Source organism: Papio anubis, chromosome 12 (genome assembly GCF_008728515.1).
Source record: "Papio anubis isolate 15944 chromosome 12, Panubis1.0, whole genome shotgun sequence".
NCBI classification, from domain to species: domain Eukaryota; kingdom Metazoa; phylum Chordata; class Mammalia; order Primates; family Cercopithecidae; genus Papio; species Papio anubis.
Window position 1 is genome coordinate 6,811,492 of NC_044987.1, and position 13,036 is coordinate 6,824,527.

General features: G+C 41.1%; 1 long non-coding RNA gene across 1 annotated transcript in view; it reads left to right on the forward strand.

Annotated features, from left to right (window-relative positions):
- The first annotated feature begins 504 nt into the window (after positions 1–504).
- The window catches only part of LOC103878000, a 73,645-nt gene continuing 61,113 nt past the window's right edge, over positions 505–13,036 (forward strand). The window contains exons 1-2 of the long non-coding RNA XR_001895286.3: positions 505–651; positions 1,945–2,095. This is a non-coding gene — a long non-coding RNA (uncharacterized LOC103878000). The remainder of the gene's footprint in view (positions 652–1,944; positions 2,096–13,036) is intronic.

Genomic DNA, 13,036 nt, shown 5'->3' on the forward strand with positions numbered 1-13,036 from the left:
CCGCGCAGCTGGGACTCACTGCGAGCTCCGCCTCCCGGGTTCACGCGATTCTCCCGCCTCAGGCTCCCGCGCAGCTGGGACTCACTGCGAGCTCCGCCTCCCGGGTTCACGCGATTCTCCCGCCTCAGGCTCCCGCGCAGCTGGGACTCACTGCAGGCTCCGCCTCCCGGGTTCACGCGATTCTCCCGCCTCAGGCTCCCGCGCAGCTGGGACTACTTGACTCGCCTCCCGGGTTCCGCCTTGATTCTCCCGCCTCAGGCTCCCGGCGCAGCTGGGGACTCACTGCAGGCTCCGCCTCCCGGGTTCTGATTCTCCGCCTCCAGGCTCCAGCCTTGGCTAGGACTACTCGGCGAGGCCCAGCCGGCCTAGTTTTGTGTGTTTAGTAGAGACGGCGTTTCACCATGTTAGCCAAGATGGTCTAGATCTCTTGACCTCGTGATCCTCCCACCCACAGTGCTGGGATTGCAGGGAGTAAACCCTTTCTTGACCCAGGCTGCATTTGTTTTTTTTACTGGGAGAAGAAAGGGTTGAGGCCCTGGGGTTTAAGGAGTTGAGTGCATATCCTACAAGCACCTGTGAAGACTAGTCTGGAGTGGGAAGGCCCCATGGATCCGGGGTAAACAGAAATCTTTACGTGACAGCATTTACCAGGTATGTTCCATGAACTGCTAGTTCCACCAAATAGTCCTACAAATTCCAGGTCATGAAGGCCTTGGTGCGTTGGTTTGGAAATTGCTAAATAGTTTAAGTTAACTGAGTGATTTTAATGCCATAATTTTCAGATTCTCTAGTAAACTAAGTTGTATTATGAATCTCCAAAGAGGCTACGGGGATATGCAATATTTCTCAAACCTTTTTGGATTTAAATCCCCTTCTCTCTCTTTTTCTTTTGGATGGAGTCTCACTCTGTCGCCCGGGCTGGAGTGCATTGGCACAATCTGGGCTCACTGCAACCTCTGCCTCCTGGGTTCAAACGATTCTCCTGCCTCAGCCTCCCGAATAGCTGGGATTACAGGCACACGCCACTACACCCAGCTAATTTTTTGTATTTTTAGTAGAGACAGGGTTTCACCATATTGCCCAGGCTGGTCTCTTTGTTTTTTGTTTGTTTGTTTGTTTGTTTTAAAGTATCTATCATAACCATTGTTCCACAGAATACAATTTGGAACGTGCTGTAAAAAGAATGGGGAGAAATGGAGAATATGTGAGATTAACAATAATAACGAACATTTGTATGTGTCTTGTAGTTTGTAAAATGCTTCCTCATTCATTAGCTCTTTTATTCCTTAGACCAATTTTATAGGAAAAATAGCTCAAGGACATTAAGTGACTCTCTAAAATACATGCAGTGATAAAAAGGTCAAGTTTTGATTTGGCTCTAGGTTTTCTGACTTTAGTTCAAATATCCTGTCACTATACTGTGTCACTATACTATGCTCAGTGAAGATATCATCATCTGTTTCAATGTTTGCCTTTTGTTTCAATGATTGTCCTACATCCTGTTTCTCAGTGTTAGTATAATTAGGACTTTCTCCACCAGAGCAAGTTCCACGAGTTTTATGTCCTCAGCCTCCATCTTCTTTCTCCATGAAACCTCCCTCTCTGTAGTTCCACCTTTGCTAGATGTTCCAGCAGAAATAAATAACGCACTCAAAGGAGGTCATGAAATAGTTTTAGTAAAGAGACGTTTTACAAAAATGGGGAGTGGAATATGGGAAAATAGAAGAGGATGATCAGTCTCCCAGGGTTAGCAATAACTCACAGCTCTCATTGCAATGGGTGAAAAGCAAAAGATGAACAGTCTGTTGCCAAAGGGGAGAGAACCTGGTTAGAGGGGGTTTCTCAGCAAAAGAAAACAGCCAAGCTGTGGTGAAATGGAATGGAGGGAAAGAAGAGAATAAATACTCTGATTTTACTCTCCTCCACTTTTTGATCCCTTGCTAGTCCCTGGAATTAGCCAAAATCAACAAGAAGCCAAAGGACAGGAGAACTTCTTGATGCAGTACATAGACATCAGCTTCCCATGTCACCAAGCCGAATGGTAAAGAAGTAACCTGGATCTAAAGGAACACAAGGAACAGATTCAGCATCCCAGGTAATCGAGGCTGTCAAACCCCTTTAAGGACATAAAATGGACCTTAGAGATTTAACTTCCACCCATCAGGAAAGCACGAGAGGAAGTCATTAGGAAAAAGCTGGAAACCATATTGCTCAACATTTACAGGGATCGTAATTTTTTTGTAGTGTCTTAGTTAAACAACTTTGGTCTCATAAGAAGCATATCAGAATTGACTTTTCATTCTAGCCAGAGGCACAAGTAGCAGCCAGCATGAGAACTGTGTTATACACACTACCTGGTTCTCATCACCTACTGGGTACATTTTTTTCTGCTAGAAAAGTACTATCTGACATTCTCCTGAGCCATCAGCCCCTTCTTATTCTAAAGGTCCAGTTATACCTTAGATGGGAGAGATTCACATTATTCCAGCATCAACACAGCATTGAGTCAATTGGTTGTCAGTTTCTCCAGATTTTGTACTTAAGGAGATCAGTCACTGCCTAATTAATTAGATTTCACCTCCAACATCCAATTCTCAATATTACCAGGTTCCTGTCATTGTACTGTGTCCAAGCACAGCAGAGAGAAACAGGCAGAGTCAGAAGGAGACAGAAAAAATAAGAACGAGAGAGAATAGAATAACCCATTGATAGAATTCTACTTCTTATATATTTGGGGCTTATTTTGCAAGTCTTCAGATGTTCATTATTTTGTGAGTTTTAGAATTAAATCAAGAAAATATCCCACATTAGTATCAGAAGATTGTTGGTAGCAATATATATATCTGTGAAATTAGTTTAATTAATCAAAAATGGTACTTTGAGCTTACATGCTGTCCCCCAGTTCTGCTGACCTACCTTCTACAACTTTTCTTTGTTTTTCTTTCTTTTTTTCTTTCTTTTTTCTGAAACAGAGTCTCACTCTGTCGCCCAGGCTGGAGTGCAGTGGTGAGATCTCAGCTCACTGCAACCTCCACCTCCCTAGTTCAAGCAGTTCCTCTGCCTCAGCCTCCTGAATAGTTGGTAGCTGGGATTACAGGCACATGCCACCATGCCCGGCTAATGATTTTGTATTTTTAGTAGAGATGTGGTTTCACCATGTTAGCTAAACTGGTCTCAAACTCCTGACCTCAGGCAATTTGCGCACCTCAGCCTCCCAAAGTGCTGGGATTACAGGCATGAGCCACTGCGCCTAGGCCACAACTTTTCAAGAAATTAAATGTTTAGTTTTCTTTTAAGATTTCCAGATGTCTAACAGCCAAATAAAAATTGAAATAATCCATTATTTTCTTCAAATGAGGTAACCCACAGTTGCATTTATGAGACTTGTTGACCTCAGGAAACATTTCTGACCAGGGCCTGCTGCTGACTGGACCCCTTTTTAGAACATTGATAGAGTATGCATGGCTCTGTTTTACTAATTATACTTAATATGGGTCTCAACCTAGGGTGATCCCTATATAAAAGACATACTGAGCCCTCACCAACACTTCACAAAAAGAAAAAAATCCATATTTGTTCTCCTGAACAAATGATTCAAAGATTTCCAAGCCTTTATAATAGGGTTATATTCCTTTTGCTACAGCTTCAAAAGTGAAATGTCCTAAGTACCCCAACCAGACCTCTGGACCTCAAAAAAGAAAATTGTCTAATGCCTGAATTCTTCCCTATTCTGGAAGCAAAGGATGAAACCCTCCCCAGGCCACAGCCAAGGATATTCAGAGCACTGCTTTCATAACCTTGGTTTCCTGGTTTCCCTTGGCAACCACCAGTTCTTCCAAAGTTACAGTGGAGAACAAATTAGAAGCAGAAAAGTAGGAGGGGTGCTGTTAGAAGCAAGCGCACTGGAAAGTGACAAGTGTCAGAAACAGAAGGGACAGAAGATACATTAACTGGAAATGTCTAACAGCCTACGGCCAGTAAGTGTTGGCCACACAGCCCTTAGTTCCACAATCATCCCTCAGGGCATCTCTATATTTGAGCCATACCAATGGCCCTGAGTCATCAAGAAAAGATTAACTTATGTCAAGAATATTCTATTTAGTAAGGAAAATAAGTTTGCAATACATTTTAGAAAGATTTCCATCAAAATGATTATATATATATAAAGTATATTTAAATTATGAAGCCTTAGCTATCTGGAAAATTCAAATAATGGGAACATGTAATAGTTAGAAATACTGAATATAAGAGTTTTTATTTATTTATTTATTTATTTATTTTTTTATTTTTATTTGTATAGGGTTATTTCGTCTCAGGACCAAAGGCAGGTGCTAGGAGGTGCCTTGATTGCTTATTGGTATAACAGATGTCAATTCCCCTTGTCCCAGGATGGAGTCTGCCTGATTTTTCCAAGTCATGTGAGTGAAGGAGAACAGAAATCAGTAGCACAGTGAAGAAGGAATGGACAGAAATGGAAGATGTATAACAAGTGGCAATGCTAGAATATAAATGTTGGAAAGAGAATAGTTGGAAAAACAACCAAACTAGTAAATGATTGTTTCCTCAGCTTTTCCTCATTTCTCTGCCTCCCTCTGCCTCTTGTCTTCATTTCTAAGTATCTACTTTCCTTTCTGAAATAACTACCAATTCCAGAAGCAGTTGAGCTTATTCAACAGAATTTTACCCTTCTTATCAATCTGCAGGTAAACAGAGAACCGGTCTCCCTCTGTCTCTCTCTTTCTCTCTCTCTCTCTCCCTCTCTCCCCCTCTCCCCCTCTCTCTCCCTCTATTTCTCTCTCCCTCTCTTTTGTCCATCTATCTCTGCCTCTCTGTCTCTATATGTCTCTATGTGTGTCTCCCTCTGTCCCTGTCTCTCTGGCTTTTTGACTCTCTGTCTCTCTGTCTCTGTCGCTGTCTTTATCTCTCTTTCTCCCCAGTATCATTCCCTCTATGCCTCACTTTTCTAATATGTCTGGCTAAAAATTAGAGGAGACAGGACTGAATCTGAGTTAACTCTTCTTGTAATTTGGACTGCATATAATTCTATCTCCAAGGTAGCTTTGAAGCTAAAAATTGAAAACTTTTAAGATAACATTTTAATTTCCTTAAAATACGGAATAACGATTGCTACATCTAAACAGCATTATATTTCAGGTTCTGGTCAGTGCAAAGTAAAAGTACAAAAATTATTGGAATGGAAGAAACAGAATTATCATTACTCTCAAATAATATGAATTTACAGATAAATTTACTAAAATTAATTTTAAACAGTTGATTATTGTTACTCAGTGTACAAGAACAATGTAGAAAAGTCAACAGTTAGAATATGCAATCTGAGAAAAAAGAAGCCCATTTCCAAAGAAAACATAAGATTCCTTGGAAAAATGATTTTCAAAACATGTACAAGACTTTTGTGGAAATCATTATATCAGTATAAAATAGACAGACATTAAAGAAGACCTAAAGAAATAGAGACCTAAATAATTGGAGAAACGTACATTGCTCATAATAGAAAACACAAATACTAACTTTCCTCAAAACCCATTTTGTTTTTGGATACCACGAGATATGCCCATATTGTGGCAGGCCAGATCTTGCTAGTGGTGGAAGAGGCAGGCCTCCATGACAACTGTTTCAGCACTGACTTAAGTGGTGAAGGTAGGTATTACAGCTGAGACAGCCAGTGCCCTTATACAAAGGCTGGAATGTAACAATAGCCCATCAAGTTTTGCACAGGCCTTTCCTGGGCCTTGAAGTATGGCAACATAATGAAGAAATTCTTAACAGGACTTGTTTAGGATTAAGCAAGTTTTATTGCAGATCTGAAGAAACTCCCCAGCCCTCCACAAACAAGTTGTATTGGGGCCTGTAGGAACTCCCCAGGCCTCCATGATTTACCAGGAGACAAGATAAGGGAATCACCCTAGTGACTGGAGCCATCAAGCTGAAGTACATTTACTGAGGCTCCAGAGGAAGGTCTTTAGGACCCAAACCGTAGTTACAGATTAGAAGTTACATACTTACATACAGACATATAGCTTAGAAGGTATGTAAGCTCTGGAAAACCTCTTAATTTTGAATTGGTCTGGAAATAGTTTCCCAGCCTTCTCCCTGTACTCAGTTACAGAAATAAACTCTCTTCTTTCCCAGTTCATCTGCATCTTATTATTGGGCTGCGAGAATAAGTAGCCCAACCCTTGATCAATCTGGGAACAATATAAGGTAGCAAACTTATTTGATAAATGTTGGGTGCATTCTGATGATCCCCCATCTCCCTCCCTCTCCTTGGGCCCTCCTATTCTCTGAGACAAAACAGTATTAAAATTATGCCAGTTAATAAACCTAAAATGGCTTCTAACTGTTCAGATGATAAAAAGAGTCACATGTCTCTCACTTTAAATCAAAAACTAGAAATGATTAAGCTTAGTGTGGAAGGCATGTTGAAAGCCTAGACAGGCTGAAAGCTAGACCTCTTTTACCATTTAGCAAAGTTCTAACTGCAAAGAAAAGTTCTCAAAGAAGATTAAAAGTGTTAATCCAGTGAACACACAAATGAAAATAAAGCAAAACAGCCTTATGGACAATATAGAGAATGTTTTAGTGATGTGGATAAAATATCAAGCCAGCACAATATTCCCTGAAGAAAAGTTCTAATGCAGAGCAAGATCCTAACTCTCTTCACTTCCTTGAAGGCTGAGAGACAAGAGGACACTGTAGAAGGAAAGTTTGAATCTATCAATCAGAGGTTGGTTGATGAAATTTAAGTGGTCATCTCCATAACATAAAAGTGCAAGGTGAAGCAGCAAGTGCTGATGTAGAAGCCTCAGCAAATTATCCAGAACATAGCTAAGATCACTGATGAAGATGGCTACATTAAACAACAGATTTTCCATGTAGATGAAATAGCCTTTTCTCAGAAGAAGATGCCATATAGGACTTTCATAGTTAAAGAGAATAAGTCAATGCCTGTCTTCAAAGCTTCAAAGCCTTAGCTAAAGCTGACAAAGGCTAACTGTTTTATCTGGACGCAATGCAGCTGGTGACTTTAAGTTGAAGCGAATGCTCATTTATTATTTTAAATATCCTAGGGCCCTTAAAAATGTCACTAAATCTTTTATGCCTCTACTATATAAATAGGACAATCAAGCCTGGGTGACAGCTCATCTTTTTAAAGCATGGTTTATTGAATATTCTACGCCCAATGTTGAGACCTGCTACTAAGAAAAAAGATTGCTTTCAAAATATTTCTGTCCAATGACAATGCACCTGGTCATCCACGAGCTCTGATGGAGATACACAAGGAGATTAATGTAGTTTTCATGCTTACTAACAACATTCATTCTGTAGCCTATGGATAGAAGAGCAAGGATCAATTTCAACCTTTCAAGTCTTATTATTCAAGAAATACATTTTGTAAGGCTACAGCTGTCTTAGAGAGTGATTCCTCTTATGGATTTGGCCAAAGTAACCTGAAAACCTTCCAGAATAAATTTACCATTCAAGACGTCATTAAAAATATTCGTAATTCATGAGAGGAGGTCAAAAGGTAAACATTTCCTAGAGTTTAGGAGTTGATTCCAATCCTCATGGAGAACATTGAGGGTTTGATATGAATTGGCTGTGTCCCCACCCAGATCTCATCTTGAATTCCCATGTGTTGTGGGAGGGACCCAGTGGGATGTAATTGAATCATGGGGGCAAGTCTTTCTTGTGCTGTTCTCATGATAGTGAATTAGTCTCATGCGATCTAATGGCTTTATTAAGAGGAGATCTCCAGCACAAGTTCTCTTTCTTTTCTTGCTGCCATCCATGTAAGACATGACTTGCTCCTTCCTTCTGCCATGATGTGAGGCCTCTTCAGCCATGTGGAACTTTAAGTTGAATAAATGTCTTTCTTTTGTAAATTGCCCAGTCTCTGGTATGTCTTTTTCAGCAGCGTGAGAACAGACTAATACAGTACATTAGTACCAGGGTGGGGCGCTGCTGAAAAGAGACCAAAATGTGGAAGCAACTTTGGAATGTGTAACAGAACAGGCAGAGGTTGGGAACAGTGTGGAGGGCTCAGAGGAAAACAGGAAAATGTGGGAAAGTTTGAAACTTCCTAGAGACTTGCTCAAAGGGGCTTTGACAAAAATTCTGATGGTGATATGAACAATAAAGTCCAGACAGAGGTGGTCTCAGATGAGAATTAGGAATGTGTTGGAACCTGGAACAAAGGTAACTGTTGTTATGTTTTAGCAAAGAGACTGATGGGATTTTGCTCCTGCCCTAGAGATTTGTGAAAGTTTGAACTTGGGAGAGATTGTTTAGAGTATCTGACAGAAGAAATTTCTAAGCAGCAAAGTATTCAGGATGTGACTTGGATGCTGTTAAAGGCATTCAGTTTTATAAGGGAAGCAGAGCATAAAAGTTTGGAAAGTTTGCAACCTGACCACACAATAGAAAAGAATATCCCATTTTCCGAGGAGAAATTCAAGCCAGCTGCAGAAATTTCCATAAGTAACAAGGAGCCAAACGTGAATCCCCAAGACAATGGGGAAAATGCCTCAAGGGCATGTCAGAGGTCTTCATGGCAGCCCTTCTCATCACAGGCCTGGAGGCCTAAGAGAAAGAAATGGTTTTGTGGGCCGGACCCAGGGTCTGTGTGTTGTGTACAGTCTAGGACTTAGTGTTCTGCATCTCAGCTGCTCCAGTCATTACTAAAAAGGGTGAAGATACAGCTAGGGTTGTGGCTACAGAGGGTGCAAGCCCCAGACCTTTTCAACTTCCATGTGATGTTGAGTCTGTGGATGAACAGAAGTCAAGAACTGAGGCTTGGGAACCTCCACCTAGATTTCAGAGGATGTATAGAAATGCCTGCATGTCCAGGCAGAAGTTTGCTGCAGGAGCAGGGCTCTCATGGAGAACTTCTGCTAGGGCAGTGCAGAAGGGAAATGTGGGGCTGGACCCCCTACACAGAGGGGGTCTGCACCTGGAAACACCCCAGACACTGAATGCCAGCCTGTGAAAGCAGCCAGTGGGGAGGCTGTACCCTGCAGAGCCACAGGGGTAGAGGTGCCCAAGACCATGGGAACCCACCTCTTGGCTTTAGCATGACCTGGATGTGAGACATGGAGTCAAAGGAGGTAACTTTGGAGCTTTAAGATTTGACTGCCCCACTGGATTTTGGAATTGCATGCAGCCTGTAGTCACTTTGTTTTGGCCAATTTCTCCCATTTGGAATGACTGTGTTTACTCAATGCCTGTACCCCCACTGTATCTAGAAAGTAACTAACTTGCTTTTGCTTTTACAAGCTCATAGGTAGAAGGAACTTGCCTTGTCTCAGAGGAGACTTTGGACTGTGGACTTTTGAGTTAAGGCTGAAATGAGTTAAAGACTTTGGGGGACTGTTGGAAAGGCATGATTGGTTTTGAAATGTGAAGACATGACATTTTGGAGGGGCCAGGGACAGAATGATGTGGTTTGGTCCTGTGTTCTTACCCAAATATCATCTTGTAGCTCCTATAATTCCCATGTATTGTGAGAGGGACCTGGTGGGATGTAATTGAATCATGAGGATAAGTCTTTTCCATGCTGTTTTCATGATAGTGAATAAGTATCATGAGATCAGATGGTTTTATTAAGAAAAGTCCCCTGCACAAGTTCTCTCTCTTTTCCTGCTGCCATCCATGTAAGATGTGACTTTCACCCTCATCAGTCAGCAGCCAACAGCATTGAGGCAAGACCCTCTGCCAGCAACAAGATTACCACCTGCTGAAGTCTGAGATAATCATTGGCATTTTTTTTAGCAATAAAGATTTTTAAGTGAGGGTAAGCAAGTACATTGTTCTTTTTATACATAATGCTAGTACAAGCTTCCTGAGTTAGTATAGTGTAAATGTAACTTTCATAAACATGGGTAAAACAAAAAATGTATATGATAGATTATTGTAGTATTTGCCTTATTGCTGTGGTTTGGAGTCAGTTCTCAATACCTCTGTGAGGTATTCCTTTATAGGTAGATAGATGGATACATAGGTAGGTAGATAGATAGATAGATAGATATACATGTGTTTACATGCACACACACGTCTCATATATAATGTAATTTATAATAAAAGTGTACAATTTATATTGATGTGTTGAATTTTACATTTTTAAAATCCTGATTACTTTGGTTTCTATGCTGGAGACAGAAGTGAAAACTCGCAATTTATTTGTATATATTATTTCAGCAACTCTGTTTTCCCAGGGAAATGTTAAATTTGAGCCTTATAGAGTTCCACAATTTCTACAGTTTCTATATGCAAAGCTGAAGACTAGAAGCATACTTTCTAAGTGCATTCATTCATTCATTTGAAATAAAATAACCTGGTGAACTTGTACCAGGTGGCAGGACCATCAATGAATAATAAATGAATCCTGTCCACTTGTCACTTAAAGTCTGTCCTCCTATACTGGAATGCTTCTGTTAGCACTCCATCCCCTGATCTACTTTTTCACTCTTCCTTGTTTCACTTTTTTTCTTGAGATGCTCACCTTTACAACTGCCCTAGTTTCCCTTTCCCTCCAGTTTCTGGTTGGAGTTGGCCAGTGAGAGACACTGGTATAAGATTGGATGGCTGCTGGAGAGAGTATTTATTACTCCCTTTATTCCCTCCCTGCCCTGCCAAGACTCCAATAATAACTACCATCTTCCTAGAGGCTACAGCACTTAGTAGATGGCTTGTCATAGCTGCAGCTTTCACCAGGTTTTGAAGTCAGTGTTCCCTCCCTTTGCCCTTTTAGGACAAGGAGTGATAAGAGCTTTCCGCTCTTCCTAGTCCTGGCTTCTTCATCATTCCTTCTGGGTAACTTTATTTCTTCCCTTTCTTAAGCAAAACCCTTGTGAGTGTGCCAGCCACTTACCTCTACTTATAATCTAAGGTTGGTACCTGAGATAAAACCGACAACATGTGGATCTGATACATCTGAAGTACTGTTTTTATTCTCTTGGTCTCACCTGTGTCTGCTCAGCACTTCTATGACACAGAAAATGCTACCACATGCTGAATTCCATGTGAGTCCACGGGCTGCTATCTCCAGACGCCTCCAGGCACATGCCCTCGCTTTGCAGCACCTCCTGCCACTTCCAGAACTCAGGTAAAATTCAAGGCAGGATGTGGGGCTTGGCTCCCTGTATTGACGCCAAAAGGCTCCGTGGCGTAAATCAGAAGTGCTGAGGATTAGCTCCCCTGCAAAGTGAACATGGACCAGTGGGAGAGAGAAGACGGGAGGAAACAGGGCAAAAGCTCTGATTCTCTGATCCCTCTGATACCCAGCCAGTTCTGCAATGTTCACTGTGGCCAAGCAGGTGCAAGTGTGGAGCTGTGTTTCCTCACTGTCAGGAAGCAGAGAAGCAGTGGTTGGCAGGGCAACACATCTCCTTGGATCCGCCTCCCATCTTTTCCTACTTCACTTTCCTTTTTTCTCACTCCCACTGCCCTGGGATGCTATGGTTCAAGCAGATCTCTGTGAAGAAGTTACATTTAAATTGAGACTTGATGGATAAGAAGCAAATCATATGAACGATATCTTGATGGAAGAGAATAGCAGTAACCTTTGTGTTAAGGCAGGAGAGAGTGTTTGTGGAACGGCTGGAACACCAGTGTGAGTAAAGCGTAGTGAGAGGGAGGGAATGGGGAGTGAGATAATGTCGGAGAAGCTGACAAAAGGATTAAGCCCATAAATATGCTAAATTTAGTCTAAGTGCAACAAGTGAAATAGGAAATTATTGGACACATTAAACAGGAAATGGTCATAATCTGATTTGCATTTTAAAATCCTACTCCGGCTGTCATACAGAAATGGCCTTTCATGGGACAGTAGCTGAATTGAGGAAACAGAAACTTAAGGATTGTGGTAAACTTGAACTGAAGTGGTGGCAGAGACCAAGGAGAGAAGTGGAGTGATACAGAATGCATTCTGGAGGAAAAAAAAAACATGTCCAGGTTATAAATTAGATATGGGAGCTGAGAGAAGTGCAGAGTCTGACACCAAGGCTTTTGAATTAGTAAATCAATGGATGAGGATGGGTCATTTACTGAAAGAGACACACTTTGGGGGAAGTCTAGGTGGTGAAGGAACTGGTAGTAAAAAGTTCCATTTTTTAACATGCTGAGTTTGAGGTATTTATTATACGTCAAAGTACAGATACCAAGCAAAAATTAGAAACACAGAATTGCCGAACAATATCATTGGTAGGCATTATTATAAAGTGGGTATTTAAAGTCATGGGGAAGGGTTATATCATTTAAGAATGAATGGTAGAAAAATAATAAAAGCCTATGTCAGCCCTTGCAGAACAGGAGAAGTTAGTCAGAAAAGAGATTAAGAAGGATCTGTCAGAGAGATAAGGGGAATGTATTCTCTCCATATGATTGAGAGGAGAGTGTTTCAAACAGGGAGTGATCAACTAAGTTGGATGCTGTTGGCCTGTAGAGCTACAGGAAGACGAAGAATGCTCCATTCAATTTAACTTCACGGAAATCATTGATGGCTGAAAGCAGACAATTCAGTGGAGTGACAAGACAGAAAGTCAGAAGTGTAAGAAAAGAGAAAAAGACAACACCAAAATAACCTTTCATATTCAACAAATTGGCAAACATTAAGCAAATTAATTACACCAAGTGCTGTTGAGCATGTAAGGAAACAGGAATTCTCATACATACACTTCAGGAGGCTTTGTAAATTAGGAAAACCTGTTTTGGAAGGCAATTTGGAAATACAGCAGTCGGGGAAGTGGAGTATACCTATCAATATGACTTGGCTCTTTACTTCTCAGTATGTACCCTGGAGAAACTCGCCCACATGCACAAGTGACATATGCAAGAGTGATCATTGAAGCCCTGGGATAATAGAGATTCAAGGGAGATGGTCTGACTGTCCATCCACATGGAATGGCTAAAATTTTCTTATTCAGACAATGATATAATATAGATAGGAAGTAAAATATAAGAAACTAATCTATATCAGTGTGAATACATTTCAAAACAAAATGTTGAGTTAAAGAGCATT